Raw genomic sequence first — 16,367 nt, 5'->3', positions numbered from 1 at the left:
CCGCAACTGTTCAACAAAACGATTTGAAATTTCATGTGTATGTAACTGATACTTAAATGTGTCTGATAAGCTCAGTAGCAATTATCAAAAGACTGCTAATTCTACTGTATAAACCTTTGAATTACAAAAATTTGTCTGAATGTCATGTCCGTTACGCTGGAATTGCCCCTATGTGAACCTCGACCAATCCATTAATCTTGAATACAGTCCATTTCCTTTCTATTCACGTCACTTCCTCCGATGATTGCTGCAGGTCCTTCTAAAATGGACGTCTTTTCCTGTTCTTCTCCTGCTCTTCAAGGTTCTACGATTTTGCCTATATCCTCCTCCTCTTACATTGTGTAGCCTTAGTTCCAGCCCTGTGATGTTGCCTGCCCATGATTGAATTTATTTGAATTTGATCCACTTTTACAACAATTCAATTCCAATTAAAAATCAATACAGAGTATAGAATACAGTAATAACAAATACAATGTACAATAATAAGGCAAGAAAGTAAGGTACATGTAAAACAAGTATTAAACAGATACAAATGACAATAAAAAGATACAATATTGGAATTAGGTGGTCATAAAAACCTATCAAGGTTTGTCGAGATAACCACCCTTATATATAAAATAAAGTCAGCCTAATTGACATTACAAATTTATTAAAATGCTCATTTAAAATTTAATTCATTAACTGAAATCATTTGATAATATATATGGATACATAACAAATACATGTAAATTCTTAAGCATAGTGCTTCAAGATTGCATTAAGTATTTAACATACATCAAAGGTACACTACAATATGTTAAAAGAATAAATTTAAAAAAAATGGGGAGCCTAAATAAAAAGCAGAGCTTGCAGAAAATTGGGCTCCCCTTGGGAGAAACATAGGTTATTACATTACGTGACATATGTGTAACAAAATATATATTCATTTACTTAACATACATGTAAAAAGGCACCTAAAGGCAGATAGTGAAAGCTCTTGGTACGGGCGTTGGCTGGAATCCCCGTAGCTGGTTGGAATTGGGCCAACGTTTGGGGACCAGCTGATTCAGTTACCATGCTGTGGGTGTGAGGTCTTGGCCAGAGCTTACGAGGCATGATTTTATTTTATTTACCAATATAAAAACAATGCATATAAAATTACAACATAATATAATACATGATAAAATAACATTGGATGGATCGCCCTACTCAGCTGAGCCATTACAGCACAACTGTTCTGCCGAGGGGTCCAGCTTTATCAAATAAACAACATGAAATTCATATTACAAAAATAAATTCATTAACAAATTTGTATGATGCAACATGCGGCAAGTTGAAATATGAATAAAAGCTAGTAATTTAGGGTTCAGAATATTCCAACAAGCAGGATAAAGAGAATGAAAATTATACAGTCAGCAGACCACACATATCGGGCATTTAGTGGTAATAGCAGACCTGCCAACCAGTACGTTTTTTCCGTATTTAGTACGTTTTTGCAACCAAAATACGGCAGTACGTTTTTTCTTCTTTTTTTTTTCTTTTTTACAAAATCGTAATTTATTGAGAAAAATCATCTCTGTATGTCTCTATTTCATAAAACGTACACAAATATGGTTATTAGATCAATGTAATTTCAGGTAACTTGTTTTTTTTTTCAATCATTTTTTTAAAAACCAGGGTGAGATATACACAAGTTTCAATGGGTTTTTTTTTCATCTGCAAGAGCAGTGCGCATTTTAGCTTGCATGCAGCTTGAGCGCCGTGATGGGCGAGTGCGCCAAGCATTTTATTATGAAATACACTTTTTGGGGAAAATACAAAATATTTATCTCACAGGAAAAAAATACTGATTTTTTGTCAAAATACTGATTTTGGGGGATAAGAATACTAAAAATGCAACATACAACTTGGCAGCTCTAATAGAATTGTCTTGGCATATGAAGAAAACAAATGGTCGGTGGCTGCGAGAGTCACTTTAGACGTCCGTCTCTACTGAATTGCTGATAATGACCTTACATTGCAGCATTGTCTTTTCACCTCCTCTAATGGTTTGTTAATTGTGTTTATTTGTTTGTTTGTTTTGTCTAATATCTTGGACTTGTATCTTACAATCTGGTCTTGCACTATTGACAATTCCTTTTACCTTGGATCCTGCACTCATTCTTTAATGTTGACAACGATTTACAGAAGACAGAGGTCATTGTTGCCCCCATTACCTCAATGACATACATGCCAATTGTCCCTATTTAATAGGAACAGTCTTTATTTTGGGGGAAAGAATTTCATTTTCACACAGAATAACCCCTTGTCCATATTTTTGTGAAAGTTTTTCTGTAGGGTTGTGTAGGAAAGTTAGCATTGTCCCTATTTTTTTCATTTTGTTCCAATCCTTTTCTCTGCTTCTGGGCTTCCAATGTTGGCTGGTATGCCATGGTACCTGTAAGAAACTATTCACATACCTTCTCTGTCTGTCTGGCGCGGATGACCCCAGACCCTTGTCACTTCCTGGATTGCAAGTGGCGTCCGATAGATCATCTTGTTGATGGTTTGTGAATGTTCCATGTGCTTGTAAAACAGGTCAAGTTCCAGTGATGCATATCAGAAATGCGATGCCTGTTCTTGTTGGCATTAATGTTAGACTTGGAGACACGGGTGATATTAAAAATTTAATTCCAGGTTTGAACCCAGATCTGCCGACGTTATAAATCGGATGTGGCTTGTTAAGAGTTCAGATTTCAGGAGGGTTTATGGAGTCCATTGTAATATCTTGTCAGTCGCTGCTTCTTTGTGCACTTGGCTCGGTACATTGTGAGCTTTCGAGGGCGGACGATCCGCTGCTGTGGCCATCTCTTAAGAAATCCACAAAACCATGTTGTTGTTTCACCTCCTCCATCTGTTACTTGCTTATCCATGCACTGCCCTCTGCCTCTTTCGATTCTTGAATAGTTAATCTGCTGGGCTCTCCTCCTCACCTAGCATTCCAAATGGTGAGCCTGTGACCCGGGCCGCAAAAGTTGTCATCAACTGCAAAACTACGAATCCCAACTCCTGGGTCACCCGCAAAAGAAGGGATAAGTGAGACAGAAGTTTGAGTCCGCGACCAGCAACCAGTCGTCGAGATAGACGAATAATCTTAGACCTCGTCCTCTCAGGTGGGTGGCCACTGCGATGACCACGCGAGTGACAACTCTGGGCGCCGGACGTAGGCCGAAAGGCATTGCCCGGTAACTGTAAGTTGTTGCTTAGCTTCCTTCAGACGCTCCTTTAGCATCTCGATAACTGCATTAGCTGCTATCTCGCACCTTGATGCTGCAGTGTCGTTGGTGAAAGGAATACTGTTAATGGTCGATACTTATTGTCATACCTTTTTCTTGTCTGGAAATAGTGCATCCATCGCCTTTACCATCCATGCCTTTATTATTTCAGCATCTCAACAAGGTTTCATTTTCATTGCTAGGATCCAACAAATCTTATAACGTGCTTTATTTGCCCTTTCTTGTTCAGTAACAAACAACGTTAGAATCATTGTTTTGTGGTTGATGGTTTTCTGCAATTGTTCCAATTTGACCGTGCTGTGAGCCAAGTGAAGAGAAAATTAATCTTTTTAATTGGCCATGTTTGTGTGTGTGGTGCTTTTATTTTTAAATTCTTATTCCGCTTCTCTTGAAAGCCATAGTTAAAACTGAGAAGCCTTGCATTTAAGAAATCAATGTTGAAATTGCCTTTTTTCATTAGCTCACTCAGAGTTAACCTCAATTCAAACGGGCAAACTCCCTCAAAAAGGTTGTGCAAACATCAGGGGCACGGTTAGTTGTGACGTAGAAATACATTACACTATTAAGACAACATTTTCATCTTTACTCCAGTTTTTTTTTAAAGATTATCTCTGGCAATGTCCTCCTCATAGTTTTGTTTGGGTCTCAACATGTCCACAGTCTCTTTTCTGGTGTCTTCACGGTGCTTCTTGCACGTTCTGCATGGAAAATTAGCTGTAAATCCTCCTGCAAAGCCAAAGAGAGCATGAACTGATAACTTTTTATTGCCCTTAGCTTTTTCAGCTATTTCCTCTTGAAAGAGCTTGAAGAATAGATGCCAGGTTCCCAGCAATGCAGTTTGTTGCTTCTGTACGGCAGGTCCACCTGGCCTCAGATTAGCTCTTCTGTGTCGTGATTCACTTGTCATTAATCTTTTCCTAATAGACTCAATAATTGCATAACATGAGGGTCTGATTCTGTGAAGTTATACATGCTCCGTACACTACAAAAGAAGTTACCTGGGGGGTATTCTGAAAAGTCTCATTATAAGTTTCCTCGTAACTTTTCTCATAAGATCCCCATTTAATTGAGCACTAATGTACCTCCAAATTCCTATTCTGAAAACTCTTTTGGCGCTCAATTATCTCTTTTTAGGCCACTCCCCTACTGAACCGAATTTGCCAATCAAATGCGCTCTTACAACGTAAAATTTTCTACTTGCGCGCAGTGTCTCTTGTCTTTGTTGGCTTGCAGCGCTGCGCCCAGGCCAGCTGCTGTCGGTACACTGCGCTGCGAGCTTCTATAGAAGTTTTTGCATCAGAGATTAGCGGTTCATTATGTTAAAGTCAGTTGCCTTGTCCAATTTTCTGTTATTTTTCTTGTAACTCTGTTGCTTTTCATTCACAAATAGATTTGTAGCTTTCTTTTTTCTTTTACAATATGATTTTATTTGCCTCTGTCTTTGGGAATGGGGAGTTCTTCTATAACATTAATTCCTGCTTTTTTTCATACATTCTTTTTATTTTATTATATGGGAAATCTTCTCCAACAAAATGCTGATTGGAATAAAAAGTGTTTTTTTTAATCAGACAGGCATGATAAAGCTGAAAGTTTCATCAAAATCGGGTATACAAAAGTTATGACATTTTAGATTGTATAGGTGGGGAAAACGACAATTAATGCTCACATTTTTTTTGGTATTTTACTCTATGACAGAATATTCATTGAAATACTAAAGGGGCTTATTCTTGTTGTTTTTTTATTGTCAGAAACAAAGTTTGATTCATTCCTGAACATTGCTGCACCTACCGTGATTTGGCAATCTCAATAAACTGTCAAAATAATGTGCAAAATATAAAATACTGTTTATTGCTGATAAAAATATAGAAAATTAATTGTAATATTTCCTTATGTGCACAATTTCTGTTTCCTTTTTTCCTCTTTTCTATTTTCTATATTACCAAATATATTCCCTATTCCTATTTTACTTATTTCTATACCTTCTTTCCTTTTATTCTATTCCCTTTCTATACATTTCTCCTTAATTCTCTTTCTTCCTTCTTCATTTAGTCAAAACCGATTTGATATTTATTTGAAATGAAAGCCATAATTAGCAAGAGATGGTGAAACTTAATGGACCATTCACCATTGTCTTTCCCCACTGGAAAGTCCAAGTGAGCTCTATGAGACTTTTCAGAATACCAAAAGTTTCGCGCGGTCATAACGCGTAGGCCTACCATTGCAAGTGCGCGCAGTGCACCCTTGCGAAATAAGGAAAGGGGCACTTCAGTGATTTTTCAGAATACCAAAATGCTAATTGACCGCTAATTGAGCTTTCTGCTTTGGGAAGGCTGACTGATCCCAGCAACTTCCCCTACAACGTTCTGAAAACTGCAACTAGCGAAAAAACGCAGTGCTGCTGCCACCTTTAATTCTACCGACAGCACTCTTCCATTTTCCTGTCTACGTTCAAATACTTCGTCATTACGGATGTAGTCACCCAACCACTGATATTCTTCATAATTCAGCCTATAATTCTTTCGAAAATCAGAACGATTCATTTCTCCAGGCGATGATCTGTCTACATGATGATAGCGATTCCGATATGCCATATGGTCATTGAGGTCAAAGAGAAAAACAGCCATTTAGATTTATGATGATTTCAATTTAAAAGCCCTTGAAGCACCATTATCTCTTTCCGGTGAAAATACTGTTGAGTGCTATGAGACTTCAGAATACCAAAAGTCTCGTAACTACTCAATTAAGTCTTCGCGCGGTCATAACGCGTACTATTGCAAGTGCGCACAACGCCCCCCTGCCAAATAAGGAAAAGGGCACTTAAGTGACTTTTCAGAATACCAAAATGCTAATTTGTGCGCTAATTGAGCTTTCAGAATACCGCCCCTGGCTTTGAACTTCGGTCATGTTATCTGTAATGACAAGATTTAGGCACTGACCAAAGCAATGCATATTAAAGGAAACTATTAGCGTACCTTCTCTGTCTGTCTGGAGCTGATGACTCCAGACCCTTGTCACTTCCTGGAATGCAGTGACATCCAATAGATCATCTTGTTGATGGTTTGTGAATGCTCCATGTGCTTAGAAAACAGGTCAAGGTCTGTATCAGACAGATCCAATGAGGCATATATATAAAGAGAGCAAGTTCCCAAGGTCTGACAAAGATAAAGTTTCTACATTGCTGATATTGTGAAACGGGCCGAAGACACCCTTTCCAAGGGAACTGTGTATAACTCCTCGATGGTAGCATGGTCCAGATCCTGCCATTTCACTTTGAGTCTTTTGATGGTGGTGGGAGATCGGATATTCGGAGTACGACTATCAGACTGTGGCTTCATATGATATGAAATAATCATAATGATAATTTCTGTTTATGAGTTATCACCGTGTGATGATCGCATCGTAGGTGGCAATCTGTTGAACTGGACCTTGAACAAACAAACCTACAAAATACTGCACAGACCTCAGATAATATCACTTCACAGTTTTATTGAATTGAAATGAATAACTTTATTGTCCATATAAAGAAAATTCTATTTTCACTGGTTTACACACATTTAGATACAATGTACAATGTATATACACAGAACAAAACAAAAAATGGTGATAACATGTCAACATTAGGAATTTGTTTTGACTCAGGAATACAAGATTCACGTAAAATTTAAAATACACAAGTATTTGAATTGCAAGTCCAAGTTAAGGTCTGGTTTAAGAGTTATTCATATTTCAAAATAATTATATTTGGTTATAGTTATCGGCAAAATATTATTGTCAAATTTCACAGTTCTCTTCTTCGCATTCCACAAATATAACATGGTTTAAGATGATCTTTGATGGTTTTTGTAGTGGTGCAGATATCGTGAAAGGGGCTTAATACATCACGGTTCATCATGTTGGTGAGTCCTGAAGTATAGAGGTGTATAGTGGAATGGAGCGATATTGGTGAGAAATGAAAAACTAAGATTGAATTGTAAGGGAATGGGAAGATACACATGTACAGAGAAAGTTACATATTATTAAGTCGACCTTTGATAAGTCAAAAATTCACAATGTTTTTGCTCAGATTGTGCAACATATGTGTTATATATTCCTCTCCAAAGTCAAATTTCTCTTAAACAGATTTCTGAGGTCCCAATGGATTTTTTGACGATTCAATCTTGTGTCCATAATTTATACCGAGATGTGTCGGACACACTCCTTATGCGAATTTTTCTTATTTATGATTACCAATCATCATTAGATGTACTTATGAATCACATTCCTCTCAATTGGTTTTCAAAGTATTTATGATAATTGACAAAAGTATCTGTACTGGTACTTAAAACTATAAACTGCAGTTCTGGTAATATCAGAGCTATGATTGATATTTTTATAAGTTACAGTCTGACAGTGATAGAGAATTTAAGAAATTAAATGATACATATATTGAAACAATTAGCAGCTGATATAGAAACTGAAAAAAAACTTTAAAAGGTATGAGTGTCTGCCAGTTACACAGTGAGGGATTTCTGATACACTGTAAAAAATGAAGTGCTAATTTAGCACTTACAGTGCTTGTATAGTGACTGCACTACGGGTGCTGATTTTCTAGTTTAAATTTGAACTAAAAAATCAGCTTGTAGTGCAGTCACTATACAAGCACTGTAAGTGCTAAATTAGCACTTCAATTTTTTTTACAGTGTATATTTTTGTGTCGTAGATGCGTCTTAATACATGCACCTTTTGATAAAACAATTGTAAATAGGAGTGGGCTATAAATGAGTGATTTTTGGTTTTACTGTGGGAACAGTTTTTTGTGTTCCTTTTACCTTATCTCAACATGAAATGACAATATTTTTTGTCTCGGGTCCGAGAAAAAAGTGTGCCGGGCCAAAATCCAAAATGGCCGCCAAAACCCCCCAAAATCACAGTTTTGGCCACAACTTTTTTATTTGGTGGTCATATATCTTATCAAATAAAAGAAAATGTCATTTATCCATAGGGGCTATACGGTGTACAATGCACTGTACATACTACACTGCATATATCCATGCATTGACCACCATGGCATATGACAAGGCCTGTATATAAACTATAGTGTCATAGAAATGAGCTTCAAAGGTTTAGAATTAGATTGTGAATTTGATTCCCTGTCAGCTGATGTACATGGTGAAACCAGTAACGTAAATTAAACTTACATGTGAATATCACATACATGTATATATACGTACATCACATATTCAGCCATATCTTCTTCATTTGGAGGCTTTTTTAAAAACCTGGTTCTGGTGTCTAACTGGCCTATGTTTATGGGGTCAGGTAACTACTAGTATCATGGTAACGCTGATCAACAGCCAATCAGAATAAAGGATTGCATGCAAGTTACCATTAAGTAAAGTTAACATAATGGTAAATGTTTATGCAACGGGGCCCAGAATAGCTACAGTGTAAATTACCTCTCTCCGCCCCCTGAATTAGCATATTTGACAAAACATGTCCTCAATTTCTGAGACAAAACATATCTTCAATTTCTGAGGCATCTAATTCTAAACCTGAGAGCTCATTTCTATGACACTATAGTTTATACAAGCCTTGTTATCTGTCATGGTGGCCAATTCATTTATGCAGTGCAGTATGTATGTACAGTACATTGTACATATGTATACTTTATAGCCCCAATTGATAATTGACATTTTTTTATTTAATAAGATATATTTCACAAATATCCGTAAAACCCAAAGTGGAGGAATAAAAGCAATATAGCTATATGAAGCTGCTTGCTATTGTTGACCTCGTACCATCTAATATCCCAGAACCCCAGGATGATAAAACCTACTTTTTGGCTGAAAAAAGGCTACAAAAATGGGAAAATTTAGGTATAATTACCTTTTAACTCTACAAATAATGGTTTAAAAGTACTAATTATAGGAAAAACAAATTGCCTGCCCCGAAAAACATATGAATAGACACCAAAACCAGAGAAATTGACCACCAAATAAAAAAATTGTGGCTAAAACTGTGATTTGGGGGGGTTTTGGCGGCCATTTTGGATTTTGGCCCGGCACACTTTTTTCTCGGACCCGAGACAAAAAATGTTGTCATTTCATGTTGAGATACATTACAAGGAATTAAAAAAAACTGTTGTCATATTGAAATTACAAAAAAAGTATTTTTGACCCAGGTATAGCCCACTCCTATTGTAAATAAGTTAAATTGGCAGTACAATCTTTACTTCAATATAGGGTGACTGGTTTCCAAGGACACATGGGAGGGATTAGGGGCTCTAATACTTATGAACATATATAATGCAGATTAGTTTTGATGCTTACATTTGTTATATATACTAAATTACACAAATCTGTGAAAATTGGTATACTGCCACCTAGATAAGGGGTGAATTACTGTAGATTAGTCTAGATTTTTTATACCTTTTTAATAAAAAATAAAAATATGTGAATATTGGTATATTGCCATTTAATCTTTATAGTCTGCTTTGAAAACCCTTCACTAGGTATCTGATTGCTGGGCCCACAGTGACTTATATACAGTAGGCTAGTCTTGTGTGAAGTTGATCAAAGTTTCAATAAGGGTCTGTGCATGCAGACTACAATCTTTACTTGAAAGGTTGACTGTCTTCCACTGACTCGAGTGTTGATCTTCTTATAGACTTTTATACTACGGCTTATTCTTGATGCTTAAACTTTTGATATTGTACCAATCACAAATAAGTGAAGCGTTGTGGCAATTTGATATAAATTTTCTCATTAAAAGTAAAATACAGTAGTTGCAGCAAACAATTATTTAATGTGAGAGTCTTTTAAATCAAGGTTAATTGTCAAAATATTATTATACATCTAGATCTGGTACATTAATGTATACTTATCTTGTAAAATCATGAAATCTTAACTCAAAATCGATAATTCTGATGATCACTAACACAGAAAAGCATGTGTGGGACAGTGTATTAATATTGCTTCAAAAAATCTCTGACATATGATGGAATTCCGTGCTTATTTTGCTCATTTCTCAGCAATTACGCATTTTCTTCCAGAGCAACTTTGCACATATTTTTTATTTATACATGTATACAAATACTTTGGTAGTAATTTCATTGGATTCTGTTTGAACTCATTTTGAGATCATTACTACAACTGGCATTTATCTTTATATTTAAGTATATTTTAAGTTGTACACTAATCTTTTTATTACTTGCCAAGATTGTTTTGGTATACAGGCACACTGTCTATTAAGGCTACCAAATAAATAAAGGACAATCTAGACAGGTGGGCCTTTATAGACAGGTTCTGTATAAAACACATTCATTTCAAATTGGAGACAGGATTGGGAACCACAAAAGACAAGTTTCACTGAAGACACTAATGGGGTGTTGCAAAAAACATGCAAACTAACTGCAAATACTTACTTGATTGCTGGGCCTCGTCTTACAAAGAGCTGCGATTGATCCGATCAATCGCAACTATGGAAAGCCAGCAATGTCAACAGCTAAAATGCATGTTAATTCAAAACATTTCCTACATACAGGGTGTATGTTGAACATTCATACATTCATTGTTTTCTTCAAAATTCTGTATGCTTCTCTTCGTTACAAAGGACATTGTGCAAATTTCCCGTAGAAAAAAATTGAGATAGATGGATTTCCATATACATGTAGTTAAGGTTGATTGGACCAATCGTAACTCTATGGAAATCCATCCCTACCATAATTTTTTCTACATAAAATTGGTCAAATGTCCTTTGCAAACAAAGGCGAACACACCAAATTGTCAAAAAAACAATGAATTTATGTAATTTATGTCATATCTAGAAAACATTTTAGACGTTGCTGGCCGTCCATAGTTGTGATTGATCGATCTGATCAATCGCAACTCTTTGTGAGACAGGGCCCTGGTCTGCTTCTTGCACCATGAAATAAAGATCAAATTTGCTATAGTTCTATAGTTACAATTGATATATCATTTGGAAATTATCAACTGAAATTTGCAATCAATTGCAAATATTTTTCACAACACCCCCTAAGATAGGTTTGACTGTTTATTGGTCAATGAGAATATTTGAAGTTGTACTGTAATCATTTTGTTCCTTTCCAAGACAACTTTGTGATATACAGTGTAGTCGATGAATTTGTTGTCACATACATTATGAGACTACACATCAAAATGTTGCATTGTGGGTAATAAGCAGGGATTACTGGACTTGTTCAATGCCTTTAATCGTCTTCCTGAAGTTGCTGACTTCTCCAACTGTTGATTGAAATTATGTGCTTTACCTATGAAGAGAGCCTTGTATTATATTTGATATTAAAGTTATCATGTAAACATGTAACTATTGGACAGCAATGTACATTCTCTGTACACGTTATCTTAATAATGATTTTTCATTGTACATTTCTCATGAAATCATAATACAGGATTTGATAGTCTATGAGTGCAATCTGAACAAATATTTTATTTTCAAATGTTAATGATCAAGTTTTATTTATATGTATACCCATTTGTTTGTGCTTTGCAACTGTATCATGACGATAGTCTGCTTATTGTGGTTTACTTTCTTGATTGATTTTGACAAAATTATGACAATTTTCAATTTTTGAATGCTGCAAAACTATGATATGCTGTTATTTATTGCCAGATAATTTGCACAAATAAGATGAAATTGAAAATATCAATGCCCTTTTTGAGAATGCAGTTGATGTTCATGTAGTATTGCATTATTTTTTAGTTCAACTGATGATTTATGCTTTTAAATCAAGTTGGTTTTTCTTGAATTTAGCTTTAGAAAGGATCCCAAATCGTCCATCCTGGTTTTAGGAAGGATTGATTTATTGCAAATCTATGATGACATTGCAGGAGGCAGGTTATGATGAATAGTGACTATTAAAACATCTTATGACATGAGCTGCTAAAAATATAAATTATTTTTGTAAGATCACCTCCATGTACATTTGCTGCTGAAATGTATATGTATTTACCGTGTGCGAGGACCTGCCTTGAATGACATCAAATTTCTGTTATTTTGTGTTGTAATTTGTTGTGGATGCCATAAAATTATGTAAGTTTTAGATCATTCTACTCTTTATCATACTCTATCTTAGAAAATGGGTTTGCCAATTGTTTTGTTGGGCTTACAAGCTTTAATTTGGTTTACTGGACTCAAGTCTTGGAAATTTCTTTGGACCGAATTCACAAAGGTGGTTTTGAAAACCCACAGTTGAGTCCATGGTTTATGCAGATTTCCTGTATAAATTACGCTTAATTTAGCGCGTATATAAAACAGGTCCAATGCTGATGCACGTTTATGTCACAGTGCGCCAAATTGACTCCTGTTGCCATGGTTATCCACGCTATTTTATTCATGAGTCCACTGTTTTTATTCACGAGTCCACTCTTCAAACAGTGGACTCATGAATAAAATAGCGTATCTAACCATGGTAACAGGCGTCAATTTGGCGCACTGTGACAAAAGCGCGCATCAGCATTGGACATGTTTTATACACGCGCCCGATACGCGCTAAATTAAGCATAATTTATACAGGAAATCTGCATAAACCATGGACTCAACCGTGAGTTTTCAAAACCACCTTTGTGAATTCGGGCCTTTGTGTTTCAACTTTGATGAAAGTGAATTTAGTTTATATGTGACCTGCCACCCCAAAACCAACAATACGTCGACCTAAATGAATATTGAGGTTTTTATGGAGCTTGATAATTCACTTTCTAAGCGTTAAAGTGAAATATGATATGTTAGAATTGACCAACAATAGCCATTACAAGTGCTTGATTGAATGCAGAGGAAATTCAGCAAGTGCTTTAAAAAAACTGAGAAAACAAGGTTTGAGGTTCAGGGTTCACTCAAGCATGAGACATGCATACTGTGTAATCTCAGTGAAACTTCCAAGCAGTCCGAAAGAAAGTAGTGTCCAAGAAACTCTTGTATCTTTTCTTTTATTCAACTTCACGACTTCAAATTTTAACAGTATGAAGAAGAAGAATTGCTCTTTCAGATAAGCTATTTTTTTTAATTTTTGGTTTTCGGAGACTAAATTACTATTTTGGCTATTTACAGAGAAGCTTACCTTGCGACTATTGGTGGTTTAGGGCTGGTAGGTCACATATTGTATGATAGGTTAACTTTATTTTTCTTGACTTCATAATGTTGACATACATAGAGGTCTCTGTCAGTGCTGTGGACACCTGTGGTTTTTTTTTTACTGTTGCAGTGTACATACATACTTTAGTTTTAATCAATAATCATAGCAGTATTAAATTCAATGAATGAATGAGTGAAGGGATATGTGAATGGCTGAATGAATGAATGAATGTAAACTGTATGAATAGTCATTGTAAAGCAAATTAATTACTTAACAAAAAAAAATCAAGGGCATTCATTACAATATTCATTAGGGAGTAATGTGATGCTATTCATTGTGCAGCTTAGGTAGTTACTAAGATGATGTTGATTGACTTTACTGTTTATAAATGTGGTGTGATGTATTTTCAAATTAAATACTCCAAGGAAGCTATTCTAGTAAATTGACTACCGTTCTTGCCTTACCTAAGGCTGTGTATGTAAATCCAATCTCCGATAGTGTTCAATGCCTCATTTTTTTTTAAATGACCCTCGTGAGATATACTGTATGTTTACACTGTAAATGAAAACTTTTATTTCACCTACAAACTTGCAATAATACTATGCTTACTCTGCAAAAAGAGTGGTTTTTAGATTTTTTATTATAGTTAGATCCAACACAATAATAATTATATATACCGCAAATTCGCAAATTGCCTCTAGGCGGTTAAGAGGAAGGAAATATTAAGTGAAAAGAAGACAACACCAACAAGTGTTAGTAGTAGTACTGCAATGGTGTTAAAATACCAATGTAGCACTTGTAAGTGTTAATATGGCACAGCAGACAGTGATATTTTTACACTACTGGTGTTTAGTAAACACCGATATTCGTGGTGTTCATTTTTATACCAATGGTGGTTATTCCAATGGTATTACACCGATTTAGTGTACATAGAAGATCACAGCCTTTGGTGTTAGGTACTGTGGTGTAAATGTCTTAATATTTTTTGTTCATACATCGAATCAGGATTTAAAAAAAAAAACAAGAATAGAATGAACTACCCCCCCCCCAAAAAAAAAAAATGCTCACCTTTTGATATTTTCGGGTGACACCAATAGGTGTACCCCCATATTAACAGGTGCTTAATCCTACTGATTGTCAGATGGTCCCCCCCCCCCCAAAAAAAAAAAAAAAAAAGAATCAGAGGATTTTTAGCATTGAAAGCTTTTTTCAATTTTCAATACCAGGAATTCCCCCCCCCCCCAAATTGAAATATATTTTTGATTTTAGCATGAAAAGCTCTCTGCAATTTTCCATATATATCTCCCTGATCTATCCAAACCTCTTTTTCCTGTGTGCAAAATCTCCTGATATCTCTGTAAATTCCCTCTGAAGGTGACTGTTATCAATGGCATCTCGGGGTCCTGTTCAACAAAGCTTAGCGATCGATTTTAGGATTGATTTTGGTGATTGATTGTATATTGTCAATGCAATCAATGGTGAATAACTTTTCCACAATCAATCGTTAAGATTTGTGTCACAGACTCTGTAGATTGTTTCAGGGATTCCAATTCCATTCACTCTAAGATTACCAGCCTAATGGGAATTGCAAAAAACTTGCAATCGATAGGAAGTCAAGTTTAGTTTCTCAAATCAGTCACTTGTCTTTTAATTACTGTAAATTGCAATAGATTTCTGGTCTGCTTTTTTCATCAACCAAAATAAATTGATTTACTTTAGTTGAAATTGATCTCTAACTTGTGAATTTGAAACTGAAATTTGTAATTGATTGCAAATATTTTCTTGCAACACAAGTACAATTAAAGATTCTCCTGAAATATCTATATGTTAATCATGTATGTAATAATCTTATTGTGATATAATTCCATATTGGAATAGCGATGAATCACAGCAAAATCTGTGAAGGTTGTCCTCAGCAAAAACTATGAATTTGACCACAGCAAAAACTGAGACATTGACCACAGCAAAAAATGTGGAGATAACCACAGCAAAAATTGTGGAGATAACCACAGCAAAAACTGTGGAGATAACCACAGCAAAAACTGTGGAGATAACCACAGCAAAAACTGTGGAGATGACCACAGCAAAAACTGTGGAGATAACCACAGCAAAAACTGTGGAGATAACCACAGCAAAAACTGTGGAGATAACCACAGCAAAAACTGTGGAGATAACCACAGCAAAAACTGTGGAGATAACCACAGCAAAAACTGTGGAGATAACCACAGCAAAAACTGTGGAGATAACCACAGCAAAAACTGTGGAGATAACCACAGCAAAAATTGTGGAGATAACCACAGCAAAAATTGTGGAAATAACCACAGCAAAAATTGTGGAGATAACCACAGCAACAACTAGTGTTGATCGGTGTTCATAGTGAATGCACAACAGCTATTTTACTCCAGTGTAAATCTTTTGGTGTTATAGCTCAACATCCATGGGTGTCATTACTACAACACATTTGCTTGTTGCTGTTGCATTCTTTGATGATATGTTTAAACCTCAAGGTGTAATTTTAACACCTCAATGTGTGGTCATCTTACTCCTTAAGGGACACAAACTTGTGTCGGGGTTAGCACCAAAGGTTTTGCAGTGTAGATGTTAAGTCCAAACAATTGTGCTATTGCTTCCAACAATGTAATATCAACAAATTTTCAGAAACACCTCTTAATATTTATTAGGTGTCAATAATGCAAAATCTGCTTCTGAGGAGATGCGTAGATATTGTGATTTGTTACGAACAATTGTTGGAATGTTAACATCTTTGTCTGGAGTTGGTCTATGATGGTATAATGTTTTTTTGATAAATTTTCACTTATTGTACTATAAGACTTGTTTATTTTACACAGATGTAATGGCAAAGTATATGGACTTGTATGTTTTGTTTTAAACAAATAAATTGACAACGTTTATGCAAAATACACCCTGTCTTTTCATTAATCTTTTTTTTTTTGCTCTTGCATAGTTGGGGGATCACTTAATTTCTGTTATTTTTTACAGGTATTGAAGGTCAGCGAAGGTAAGAG

The sequence above is a fragment of the Lytechinus pictus genome, chromosome 13 (assembly GCF_037042905.1).
Source record: "Lytechinus pictus isolate F3 Inbred chromosome 13, Lp3.0, whole genome shotgun sequence".
NCBI classification, from domain to species: Eukaryota; Metazoa; Echinodermata; class Echinoidea; order Temnopleuroida; family Toxopneustidae; genus Lytechinus; species Lytechinus pictus.
This window is presented reverse-complemented; position numbering follows the sequence as displayed.